A 14,774-nucleotide genomic window follows, 5' to 3' on the forward strand; every position below is an offset into this window, starting at 1 on the left:
AAGACGCCGAATATCGGCGTCACTTTCTTAGTAAAAAAAACCCCTGACGGTAAAACTATGTTGAAAATGAAACACAACAAACTAAATACTTATCTGTTACGGCTAAACGACTAATTATCCCAATATAACACTGTCATTGAATCGCACATTTCAATTATAATTATTCCCCTTGAAAGTTAATGCATATTGATATAACGAATTCATCAAACGTTATCAAACATTAGTAATTTGAATTGCATCGGATTCGCACAATATTATGTGGATGTAAATCCGATCCGGTTGTTGTTTATGTGTCAAGCTCATTTTGTCAGTGACTGAGTGAGATATAATAAATTTCTTCCGTAGTAAAATCTACTGTAAAGTACACAATGATACTTACGTAATTCTGTCGTATCCGTCTGAATAAACATCCGCTGCACAAAATATAGACATTTGTATTAATGATAATTAAACACAATCATATTTTCTGTGTTTATTGAATTAATAACACTGAGTTTCTTTGTCGCGTTACAAGATGGCGGATGTCTAACGCTGTTTGTGAAGTGACGTCACAATGTTTATCTGTGCGCGTGCCCTTTCCCATAAAAGTATTTAAACACAAAATACTCGAAAAGTTGTTTTTTCCCAGATATGACGACAACGCCAACAGGTAGATCGCATTCTGGTTCATATACATGTCAAATTTCAGCAAACGTGTTCGGCCAGTTTTCAAGAAACTCAAATCGCGGTGATTCTCGCCACCTTAACTCAACTTAGCCCCCTTTATCATTCGTTCGATTGAACGTCATCAATGATGACGTCCAATACATCACTCATTCCATACAGAGTTGCGACACCTTAAGGGTTTCGCAGGATGGAATGAGTGGGGAGATCAAATCAAATTGTAAACCGATTATTTCTACCAAAAAATTGGGTACGAAAAACATTTGGGTACGAAAAAAATAAATGGGTAAGAATAAAAAAATGTGGGTACGAAAACGTTTGGATACGAAAAAAAAATTGGGTACGAAAAAAATGGGAACGAAAAAATAATTGAGTACGAAAAAATTTGGGTACGAAAAATTTGGGTAGAAAAAAAATGGGAACGAAAAAATTTGGGTACGAAAAAAAATTGGGTACAAAAAATTTTGGGTAAAAAAAAAGAGTGGGTACGAAAAAGTTTGGGTACGAAAAAAATTTGGGTACGAAATAAATGGGTACGAAAAAAAAATTGGGTACGAAAACATGTGGGTACGAAAAAAAATTGGGTACGAAAAAAAATTGGGTACGAAATAAATGGGTCCGAAAAAAAAAATTGGGTACGAAAAAATTTGGGTACGAAAAAAATGGGTACGAAACAAAAATTTGGGTACAAAAAAAATTTAGAAGGAAAAAAATGGGTACAAAAACATTTGGGTACGAAAAACATTTGATTAAGAAAAATATTTGGGTACGAAAAAAATGGGTACGAAAAAAAATTCTGGGTACAATGGGTTCATGTTAAGGTTTTAGCATGGCAGACGCCGGTGGCGAAAAGACACTTCATGACACAATGAGCTTGCTATGACAAAACCTTTTGTCCGAAAACAGCCGAGCTCATATGCATAAATCAGTGAGTAATAGTACTTATACTCAATAAAAGCTAGGCACAGCGTATAAAATCAGAACCACTGGGCCGAATCTGCTGAAACTTGGTCGCATTATAGATTATGGTCCAAACAAGCTACAGAATGAGCGCTTCTGGACCTGACAGCGTAAAAAATTAACCGATAACGGACAGCACAAAATGGGTCATTTTGTAAAAAAAAAGAGTAAACTTTAAGTGGCATTTAATGACTTTAAGACATCAGAAAGTTCAAATGTTTCATAATCTGCACACTTCGACTTGTTTGTTTTTTTTACAAATTTAGAAGCATTTATCCTTGGGGTGTATATAAACCCTGTTATTCAATGTCAAAAATAGCTAAGCAGCAATTCCCCTTTAACATTATTCCTTATATTTAATTGTATTGTTTAAAAAGATAACTGTGTATATTTAATCATAATGGCTCCGTATTTCACACTTGATAGGCCACTGCTGGGGCTTGAACCCAGAACTCATCTCACATTGTAAGATGCATTTTTCAATTAAACTACAATGACTGTATCGTGTGAAGTGGAGCCAACATACGCCCACATAAGTGAAAAAATCATTACGTCGATATATTTGTCCTGGGCGTTTTCGGACATTGTCGCATAACTGTTTACAACAAAAGATGTATACATAGATAAATATACATACATGTAAATGGGGAAAAAATGAACCGTCTATTTTTTATTTTTGCTTCATATAAACACATTTCCTAGCCATGATTTAAAATTATATCATGTTGAAATCATTTTTAGACAGAATATTACTGAAACTGCAATAAACAATAAGATGGATAGATATAATGTTTAATTCTATCTTAATGTTTAATTCTATCTAGTACAATGAACAAATGTTCTTCCGATGCCATTTTCACTAAGGTATAGGTATTGAATCCTGATATATATACGACTAAAAATGAACATCTAAACAGCAGTATTTTACATGAAGAGTACTCACAAAACCACAACAATAATACTCGATGAATGGGCTGGCTGAAATCCGAAAAATATGTACACTACAATAACAAGACGTTAATACAAAATATGCACGTTAACATTATTCAAGATATGAAAGCAATATATCAAGGGATATAGGAAATATTTGGGGTGGTACGCACACTTTAACATAGAGTCAGTGTGCAAATTTCACTTTTGAAACCACTAGCCCGTTCGGGCTACCAGATGGAATTTTTCACTAGCCCGAACCAAAGTTTACTAGCCCGAACTGTTTATCACAAGTTTTTAAAATAAGTTGATATTTTTGCGGTTCTGGATAGATTTTATTGCAGGTAGGGTGTAATTGATAGGGATTGCAACTAACAGTTGATCCCAATTAACTGGAAATGTTATTATAATATTTCAATGACACAATACGATTATAATATTTATGTATGAGGATATTCGTCAATCAATACCTTACATGCAGTCAAGATGCAAAGGTATATATCCAGTCTGTAAATAATTTTAGATGTCAATTGTCCCAAATTTGAAATCCGAAACATTTAGCCGAAAGTCTGAGGCCGTATGATAAAGCGAATAGAGGGCAGTGTCTCCTCCCCCTAGCTTACTGTTCTTTTTTATAGTCTTTCTAGGTCCAATTCTGGTGAGTACAATGTGAAAAATTATCAACCAGACCATCCGTAACATCGCATGTGTATTCATCATTCTAGATATTTTTTTATCAAGAATGTCGAAAATAAATTAAAATCGACAGATAATACCGTATCTGGAAACAACTGTCCAGAAACATATCAATGTCAGTCTTTGCACGTGAAATAAAATATGCATATCGTTTGACTGCCAAACTGAAAATCAGTAAAAAGTAACCAAGCAACTACGCTATCAATATATAATTTGGTTGACATATTCTATTAAAATATGATATTGCAATGTGTTAATTCGTCAATAGATCATTACAAATCCAAGATGGCGGACATTTAAAACATTTGTAGACTTGTATGGTTTTCTGAAAGTACAGCAAATTGAACAAGCTGGGTAGATCCGCATTTTATTCGCACGGTATCAAAAAAAAATGTCATTCAAACTCTGTCATGTCAACATAATCGGAAGGGTGAGGAAACGCGATACGAAGCTAAATAAACCCGGCCTCTAAGGTATGGTTCGAAAAATCAATAGCCCAATCGGGCTAGTACCCATGGAAATTCAGTAGCCCGAAACAAGATCAACTAGCCCCGGGCTAGTGTGAATTTCAAACACTGTAGAGTTATCAATAATATGCATATTCTACATGGAAAAAGTGTCATAATTCTTACGAAATGCAAGTGAAACAGTTGTCTGCTCTTGTATTTAGGTTGGGGACATGTTGGTTAAGAAATATGCAAAATATGGAAGCAATACGTCAAGGGACATAGGAAATATTTGGGGTGGTACGCAAACTATAACATTTGCACGCTAACGCCAATGCCGGGGTCAGTAGGATAGCTCCACTTTATATATTTCATATATAATAGTCGAGCTAAAAAGTAAATATACTATATTAATAAAAACAAGCTTACCTCAATCACAACTTTAATGCAATGCTTATAACAATAAAGTTACAATGATATTTCATTGATTAAAACTAACTTATTACTATTGGTTGCCCGCACTGGCAACCATCTTTAGTATTTTGGTTGCCCAGATAAAAAATAACGAGCCCAGAAATATGTACATGTGTATATTATACTTTCTTTTAATAAAATAATAGATAATTAAATAAATTTGCTGACATTGCACTACTCAATGTTTGATGTTTTATTATGAGCCTGAATTTGATCATTTCCTATTCCTAAATAATGAATGTTATTTAACTAGTATTGATCCATGGTGGTCAATTGTTATTCAATTTTTATTGCACTGAATTGTTTTAAGCTTTAAAAAAAAAAAAGTTGCCCGGCCGGACTATCAACTTTGGAAATTGAGTTGCCCAGGCCAAAGCTACTTGCCCTGGGCTCACGGGAAACCACTAATTTTCATCCCTGTATACCCTTTCATTTTCTGTTCTTCCATCCCATTCTCAAAATGAATTTTAAACCACAATACTTTATAATAACATTTGTATTGAATGCTGACCATATTATGACCCAAAAAACAATTTTACAAACCCATAATCCAGTCGCAGCGAGTTTTTTTATTATCCCCACGCTTTTTGAAAAAAAGGTGGGGATATTGTGGTTATCTCCGCCGTCCGTCCGTCCGTCTGTCCGTCCGTCCTGGCCACTATCTCCTCCTACACTAAAAGCACTAGAACCTTGAAACTTACACACATGGTAGCTATGAGCATATGTGCGACCCTGCACTATTTGAAATTTTGATCTGACCCCTGGGTCAAAAGTTATAGCGGTTGGGGTGGGGCCGCGTCAGAAATTATCACTCATTTTTTTAGGTTATTTTACATTTACTTCTTTATTTCTACACCGATTCACTTCAAATTGATACTGGACCTCTCTTATGACAATACGGTCAATCTCAACCATGCATGGCCCCATTCCCAACCCTGGGGCGCCACACCCACCAAAAATTTCCATTTACTATAATTTTTTCATTTCTACACGGATTCACTTCAAATTGATACTGAACTTTTGTTATGACATTAGGGTCAATCTCAACTATGCATGGCCCCAATCCCAACCCTGGGGCGCCCGCCCACATAGGCCACACCCACCAAAAAAATTCCATTTACTATAATTTTTTCATTTCTACACGGATTCACTTCAAATTGATACTGTACTTCTCTTATGACATTAGGATCAATCTCAACTATGCATGGCCCCATAACCAACCCTGGGGCACCGCCCACATAGACCACACCCACCCAAAATTGCCTTTACTATAATTTCTTCATTTCTACACCGATTCACTTCAAATTGATATTGAACTTCTCTTATGACAATACAGTCAATCTCAACTATGCATGGCCCCATTACCAACCCTGGGGCGCCCCGCCCACATAGACCACACCCACCCAAAATTGCCTTTTACTATAATTTCTTCATTTCTACACCGATTCACTTCAAATTGATATTGAACTTCTCTTATGACAATACGGTCAATCTCAACTATGCATGGCCCCATTACCAACCCTGGGGCGCCCCGCCCACATAGACCACACCCACCCAAAATTGCCTTTTACTATAATTTCTTCATTTCTACACCGATTCACTTCATATTGATACTGAACCTCTCTTATGACAATACGGTCAATCTCAACTATGCATGGCCCCATTACCAACCCTGGGGCCCCGCCCACATAGACCACACCCGCCCAAAATTGCCTTTTACTATAATTTCTTCATTTCTACACCGATTCATTTCAAATTGATACTGAACTTCTCTTATGACAATACGGTCAATCTCAACTATGCATGGCACAATTACCAACCCTGGGGCGCCCTGCCCACATATGTCACACCCACCCAAAATTGCCTTTTACTATAACTTCTTCATTTCTACACCAATTCACTTCTAATTGATGATGAACTTCTCTTATGACAATACGGTCAATCTCAGCTATGCATGGCCCCATTACCAACCCTGGGGCACACCTAGGTCAAACATTCGGCGTGGGGATACGCGTCGGCCTCTGCCGCGCCATTTCTAGTTTAGTTTACCATTATCAGTGTTCTCTGTAAGACCGGCAGCGGGCCATTTCGCCGGTTACATTTACTCTAGACGCCAACTATTTTCCCAAAGTATATCAAGTAAAATGTCACAAATGCTTTAGTTTTACTGCATAGTTGCTGGCCATATAACTGGCTACTCAATTTTTTTTGGAAAACACTGAATTATGCATGACAAACACTAAATATTAAAATACATCTTAGATTTGTTTGTAAAATAAAATGACACTTTTAGCTTGTCTTCATTGAAATCCAAAGAGTAAAATAATATCATACGAGATAAGACAAAAATTGCGCTATCAATGGAATGGAAAATTAAAGTAAAAAAGCCAGAATTTACATAAATTTATGGTTGATAAACACAACAAGGTAAAGGTAGTTTGTGAGATATAATCATTATACAGTTAGTAAGGCTCCATTGGTCATTTTCGCCTCGGGTACTACATGTACTTACATGCACCTCAGGTACTCTTAAGTACACTGACATGTACCCTGGGTTCAATAAATATACTACAACGTACTGGTGAATTTTAACGCTAAATCGGTTGTTGTTGGCAAATTTGTAAAAATTAATTATGTTCACATTTATGTCAATTTTCTGCTAAACAGCCTTTATAGTATCTAAACGCATACTCAAAAAGCAACATGATGCAGATATTTTGAAAAAGAAGTTTGTTTAAGGTAAACAATATCATTTTACGGTAATCAGTAGCGTGTTTTACGACATCAGATTTTGGGCAGATATACAACTAGGGTACAGTCTAACATCACCGGGTACGTTTAAGTATATTTACCATACCCGGAGTACATGTAAGTATACTTTAGAGTACTTGGGGTACATGTAAGTAGAACCCGAGCCGAAAATGACCAATCAAGCCATAGTAAGTGAGTGATGGTGTATGGGATATACCTCCTCAGTAATTTCATACCATACGAGAGCTTCGCTGTTTGATCAGTTTCATCTTTTCCATTTGATATCATGAGTCAGAGAAAAAAAACTCAATAATGAAAAAAAAAAGGTAAATAGAGGGACAAATGTTTTCTTCCCATTCATTCATTCAATTTAGATTTAATGATTAATTTGTCCAGTGTGAGTCTTTACATATACTGTTAATTTGTTAAACAGTTAAAACACAAGAGTTGTCCTTATATTATATAAGGACCACTGTCACACAATATCATTATAAAAAAATGATAATATTAGGACTGTAAAAATACATTCGAATTACTCGAATACGGCTGTGGATGATTCGTATTCGTTATTCGCCACCTCCCGAACCGAATATTTGACGAATACAAACAACGTGGTTCGAGTTTGAAAGTTTAATCATCTTACCTTACAAATGAATGTTCATACAATTAACCCCTATATTTAAATGTTCTTCTCCTAATTCCGGTGTTTTTCATCATGACGTTTACCCCACCCACTATGTTACACAGTGAGATTATCAACAAAAATGGCGGGAACCGGTTAAATATTTACGACATTGAAATGAATTGAAAAATCTTTCGTAGTTGTTTAATGTTTATTTAGGTAAATACGAATGATTTGATGCTTAAACATATACACAAAGGATAAGCAGATGCAATTTCTTTTTTGTTTATCTTTACGACAATGATTGTGCAACTTATCAACAAACATGGAGCCTTGCACAAGGAATGCTATTGGTATCGTTGACATGCCTGCCAAATACACGTTGTTTGTCTGGCGCTACTTTGGTTTCCCCAAAAAAGACGATGAGACGATGACAATTTGCAGTGTTTTGTTATTTCAAAGTGTTATATGTCATATTTTCAGTATGCAATGATACTCAATTAATCAAATTGACAAATACACATAGTTTCATACTATATAATGTCATGTCAAGTTGTCAGTATTACTTTTGTTCATTGAAATTCATATTCACGAATAAATATTCATATTCGCTACCCTGTATTCCTGATACGTATCGTATTCGTCACCTAGTGTATTGGTTACAGCCCTAGATAATATAGGCATATGATATGGCCGTAATCAACTTTAAATAAAAAATAATTACGAATATCTTTAAACTGAAACCTTTTTTATAATAGACTTGTTTTTTTCCTCAATCATTACTAGCGATAGCTGTTTTGTCACAAATTAGAGGAATTTGCAATGCAAATGGTCAGTATTTTAATTAGAGGAATTTGCAATGCAAATGGTCAGTATTTAAAAAAGTGTGCAACTCATTTTTTCACATTTTTGAACAGTTAGCGACTTTTTTTTTCTCACAAATTTGAACAGTTTGAGACTCATATTTTCACAAATTTGAACAATGCTCAATAAATTATTTTCACAATTTCCAACAGTCACAAGTCAAATTTGTTCACAATTTTGAACAGTGTGCAACTTATAGGGGACAAAAATATTTCTAAACTGCACTCGTCTTGCAGGACGAGTGCATTTAAATTTGCACTCGTCCTGCAAACACATGCACTCGTCCTTGAATATGTGTGAAATAAATTTTTCAAAGGGCTCATATGACTAATAAAATTGCCTATATCACTGCTAAAATGCTGCTTACTCAGTTATTCATGCCAGCTGATCAAAAAAGAAATGTTAAGCAGTGAAATAAGTTCTTTATGAGGAACACAAAATAAATTAATGAAGACTGCTGTTTTACTTTTTCTAATGCTTGCGTGATTTCTGTTTCGGACGTTTGAACATCAACCCCCCCCATCCCTTTAAAGAACGCTCAAATGTCAGATATTTTTCGGACGAAATTCAGACTAGTTATAAACTGTACTCTGCAGTTAAATAATTCTTTAAAAATCAACACTTAAAGTGAATGCAGTTGGATGGTTCCCTGTCAACATTGACACCAACATTTACATGTACTCGGGACTTAGTCTCGCATAACAATGCGCACCTGTTGTATGAAATTTACAATTACTATTTCCAGTTCATTCTCATTCTACTTTCGGAATAGATATGCTTTAAGAAAATGATTTTATTTAATTATTTACGGGTCCTAAAATACATATTTTAACATCTGCTTTTCCTCTTGTCCTGTAGGACGAGCGCTTTAGGGAAATTCACTTGTCCTTATAAAGTTTTCACTCGTCAATATGAGCGGACGAGTGGAATTTTTGTCCCCTGACTTATTTTTCCATAATTGTCTAGATCGCGAGGCTCATTTTTTACAACCTTCAACATTGTGCGACTCATATTTCACAATTTCCAACATTGTGAGACACTTTTTTTTACAATTTTCTAATGTTTGCGACTGATATTTTAAGAATTTTAAACAATGCGCGACTCATTTTTTCACATTGTTGAATAGTCAGTGATTTTTTTTGCTCAAATTTACAGCCGAATTTCGGCTGCTTCCCAATCGCAAAAATACACGTTTTTTCCCAAAATTCTGACCAAAATTTCCCCAAAAAAGCCCAACTTCCAAAAAAAAAAAAACATTTTTTTTTTTTTTTTTAGGAAGAAGTCTCATAAAACTTACAAAATATATAACTTGAATTTAGTCATTTTTGTCCATAAATCATTCCCAAACTTGCCACTTTTATTGATTAAAAAAACAACAATTTGACCAGACTCCTTTTCTAGAAAACTCCCTGAACATGCACTTAAAAACAATATCACAATATCACTTCTGTTACTTATAATCCTATTTATAATGTTAATTTTTCCCAAGTTCATGGTTTATCGCGCTATTTTTCCCAATTTCACGGTTTATCGCGCTTATTTTCCCAATTCAAAAGGCACAGGCTGTAACAAATTAAAGCAAAAAAAATCACTGAATAGTCACCACCCATTTTTCTCACTGTGAACAGTGCGCGACTCATTTTTCCACAATATGAACAGTGTGCGACTAATGTTTTCAAAAAATGAGGCGGCCGAGGTTGCTGCACAAAGATAAAAAGCCCACTGCAATAAATTTTATCCAAAAAATAGCAACATGGCTTATTGAAGCTAAACAACCCTTTCTACATGTACTTTCAACAAGCACACAGACCAATGACAGTAGGACTACTGGCACTGACCGTTGGTTCATCAGCATGAAAAATGGGTGTCAAAAATAGCACAAATAATGTAAAATGTGTAATATGCATGTATAACGATGAAACTTACCAACCACTCGACCAGGAAACATCTGTTGCAGACTATGTGGGATTCGGGATGCTCTCCCACTGGCATCATATGCAGATCAGTGGTCACAAGAACGTACACATCATTAATGTCAGCAATATATATCTCCGACTTCAAACACACAGCTTGCAAAATCGCTGAATATTGCACAAAAGCAGCTTCGTTACAAACTTCCAGCAACTCGAAATCCACAAGCAGTCTCGTTCCCCACCAACTTTGACTTCGCAGCGAAGGCATGTTTTTTTTGGGAAACCGTTAACATCTCACAACTAAACGTATACTACGGAGATTGACAAGTTGAAAAATAAATTACTGTAATCACTTCCAATTTGCGCACTACGTTAAAATCCAGTTCCATTTTGTCTTTATTGTTGAAATGCTACTCTACACATTCGCTTTGAAAATAGCGGTTGGCGTGTTGTTGGAAGTACATGTACATGTCGAATGTGTTATTGTAAAAACTATTGGTATTGTGTTTTTAGTGCAGACATTGTATTTAAGTTTCGATTTCTAGCTTAAATTTATATATTTTGTTCAATAATTTGAGTTTAAATGTGATTGTTTGTTGCTTACTTACGAACTATTTTTTATGTGTAAATATGCATAGACGCTAGTGGATATGTAATCAGGTTACCATATTTACAACAATAAAATTTAACGGTTGTTTGTTTTTGTTTGTTATGTTAATATTTTCTTAAACGTATGTTAAACGCAAGATGAAATTATTAATTAATTTTGGAATAAAATCGCATTATGTATTATTTAAAATCAAATTTGAATTGCCAAGCGCGTGAATTGTCTCCTGGGGGTGAATTGTGTTTGGGTTGCTATTAACGCTATTAAAGCTTCCGGCGAGAACTCATTTTATAGCGATTGCGCAATAAAAAACACCACTTTTTCGTCATTTTATCAAAAACTGGACTTTTCCCAGACATGACGAATACGCCATCGTCTAGATCGCGTTCTGGTCCATATACAGGTCAAATTTCAGGCACAGTGTTGGGCCAGTTTTCATGGCCCACAAATCGCGGCTATACCCTGGAGCTTAACGAAACTTAGCCCCCTTTATCATTCGTTCGATTGAACGTCATCAATGATGACGTCCAATACATCACTCATTCCATATAGCACGATATTCACATTATGTTTCCATTTGTTTATGAATAAAGTTGAAGAACTCAAACCTCTGGCATTAAATATACTACTTTTTATCAGCCCGGATACGGCAGATGTGGCAGTTATCAGGTTTATCGTAGTTAAGAAAACTGGCTTGAAACGCGTGGTACTAACTTTATTTGTTCGTAAGCAAACGAAAAAGCGTGATGTAATTTTGTATTTATTAAATAATCCAAATAATTGGTATCACATGTTATAAAGAATGGCGTAATATAATTGTGTATAGGTTCATGATAATAATGATATAATTATATAAATATTACCTCTGAATCCTCTTATTTTGTATGATAATATTTACTAGTATATGTAAAAATTAAATTCCGAATTTTTCGCTCAGTTATGCAGCGGTCAACATATAAATAACAAGAGGGCCTGAAAGGCCCAAAGTCGCTCGCCTGAAATAAAAAGAAATGACCGCTTCTTTGCGCAGTTTAATGTAAGATAGCTTTGTTCCCAATATTTAAAGTACACATAGAAACTGATCCCGATTGGAACTGTTCCAAAAATTACTAAGTTCAATAGTAAGTTGAGAATCATCAAACTTATAAAAAATGGAATCATCTTCATCTCTGTTCTTTAATAAACTATCTTAGATGTTGGTAAATTTCCCAAGTGTCCATTTGTAGAAACTATCATCAATGTCCAAAATATATATATATATATATATCCAGTGACGCAGATTCTTTAAGCAGTAAAAAATAGTTTTTGGGATGCTGATAAGCCCTGTGCAGCATGTTTTATACACCCTCAGGCTAGAAGGACATTGGCCAATAGTTAACATCCAATAATATACTTCAATACATCTTTTCTGGGCTTATCTCAATTTTAATTGGCTGCTGCATAGTCATCGAGGAGTGTTGAGATTTTGATTGACAGATAAGGATCTAAGACAAGGCATTTCAGCCCCTCCCTCTGTGACTCCTCAGCTTAGACAAAGGAAACCTGACACTTAATTAAAATTCAGTCGCTTTATCGCTAATTCAGTGTCTTGTACCACCAAGCAATTAGCAGTGTATCTTACATCTGCATTGAGTGCTATTAGATATCATATAGATAAATATTGAAATAAAGTTTATGAAAATAGTAATATTAACCTATTTTGGTCAATAAAAAGCTCATTAGAAGTGATTGATAAAATTGAAAAAAAAATAAGGTGTCACATGTAAGAACTTTTGATTTTTCTACACTATATACAACGCTTCCTCACGCTTTTATAAAATCCAAACTTGTTTCTTTGATTGAAAAAATGTTTGCTAGAGAGAAGTGTTCATATCTAGCTTTAAACAATAAAACAGCTTTTTTACTAATCAGATATTAGATAATTACATCATTTGGACTTGTCTTGACTTTTGTGCAGCACTTCCTTTTCTTCTGGATAACTTGTTCGTTGAATTTAATAGAAAAAATATTTAAACAAATTATCGGCTATTCTATGGGTACTAATTGTTCGCCACTTATAGCTGATCTTTTTTTATATTGTTATGAAAGCGATTTTATGTTAGAATTATCAAAAACTAAACATCTAGATTTAATTCAATGTTTTAACCTTACTAGTAGGTACATTGATGACATACTAAATTTAGATAACCCATTCTTTGAACAATATATTCACAAAATTTATCCGAACGAACTAGTCTTAAATAGATTTTGTCAATCCAATACAGACGCTGCGTATTTAGACTTACATCTTACTATTAATAATAAGTAAAATTAGTTTATACGACAAACGGGACGACTTTAACTTTGAAATTGTGAATTTTCCGTTCCTAGATGGCAACATCCCTAAAGGCCCGTCCTATGATATTTACATTTCGCAGTTGGTACGTTATGCCAGAGCATATTCATGTATTAAAGATTTTAATGATCGTAATCGTATATTAACGAAGAACTTGCTAAAACAGGGTTTTTTGTATCATAACCTTAGAAGAAAATTCACTAAATTTCATTCAAAGTATGGTTATTTAATTTCTAAATATAATGTTTCTTTAAAATGGCATTTAACTAATGGAATTTCCCACCCATCATTTTATGGAGATGTTTTGAAGCGTGTTCGCAAATTAAAATATCTTAAAGAAAATGTTTATATTAAACTTTTCAATTTTATAAACTCATTTTTACCAAAAGGATAAGATGTTAACGTATTTAAAAACACCTGCTTGTTGGTTTTCGATTCACTATATCTTTCTTCTCTTAAAATTTGGAATCATTAATGGAATTACCATTTTAAACGTTAGATTCTTTAATATTTAATTACCTAAGCTGGTTTTATTATTAATTCAATTTTACAGTACCGCCTCTTTAATATTTTTATTTTTATGTTACAGCACTGCCTCTGGATTTTGTTCACGTCATCGTGTCTTTGCTTGTCAATTACGTCATACGATATTCTTTCTCTTTTCCCGCAAACATAGATTTTTTTGATGTCATCGCTTCATACTTTCACTATTTTAATGTACATGCATAGGTCATTCAGTTTAAAGCGTTCAATTTTTATTGTGTTTTCTCTCTGACAGGCGTTTCTTGTTTGATTTATTATTTAGCAGTCACATAAACAACCAAGCTATGTAATATGGACCTTTTACACCCATTATTGCTGCTTCTTCCTGTATTTGCGCGATGATGATCTGAAATATTAACTTCATGACGCTATATTCTTAAATCTTTTTCTATAAAGAAGGAATGTAGTTGACACTTGTTCGTAGTTTTATTTCATCGTTCCTCAAAAAGTTGTAACTCTCTTGCTCTGGTAGCTGTCCTACCATTGAGTAATAAAATGGTAATTAAATCGAATACGTTTTAATCCCCTTTTATTATTGTTTAATTTGAGTTACAATGCTATGAGGTTAATTTTTATTTACACATAAATGTATCATGAATATTGCTGGGCCAAGTGTTGGGCTGAGCGCTCTAAAACCGTTTTAAACCCCCAATGCTTTGCATTGACCGTTCCAAGGCGGTGACCCCAGCTTTATTCTTATATAGGTTTTTATGTTGTTTTGTATTGTGCTGTTTTGTGCTGTTTTGTACTGTTTTGGCAATCGGTCACTTACCTTAAATAAAGGACCAACTAGTTGTTTATAATAAGAATTCAATACTGCTCCAGCAGCTGGAGTTTCACTTCTATATAATGTATAAAAATAAGAGTCAAAATAACACAAAACAACAAAATAGCATATTCATGTTCCTCTAACAAAATGCTTCATTTTGAGTATAAACATGACATATATTGGTTATCAGATGACAGACTT

General features: G+C 34.4%; 1 long non-coding RNA gene across 1 annotated transcript; it reads left to right on the forward strand.

The window, feature by feature from the left end:
- The first annotated feature begins 7,856 nt into the window (after nt 1–7,856).
- LOC127838873 (uncharacterized) lies at nt 7,857–11,013 on the forward strand. The gene is made up of 2 exons (XR_008030015.1): nt 7,857–7,895; nt 10,364–11,013. It is a non-coding gene; the product is annotated as an uncharacterized LOC127838873 (long non-coding RNA).
- The last annotated feature ends 3,761 nt before the right edge of the window (nt 11,014–14,774 follow it).

Source organism: Dreissena polymorpha, chromosome 7 (assembly GCF_020536995.1).
Source record: "Dreissena polymorpha isolate Duluth1 chromosome 7, UMN_Dpol_1.0, whole genome shotgun sequence".
NCBI classification, from domain to species: domain Eukaryota; kingdom Metazoa; phylum Mollusca; class Bivalvia; order Myida; family Dreissenidae; genus Dreissena; species Dreissena polymorpha.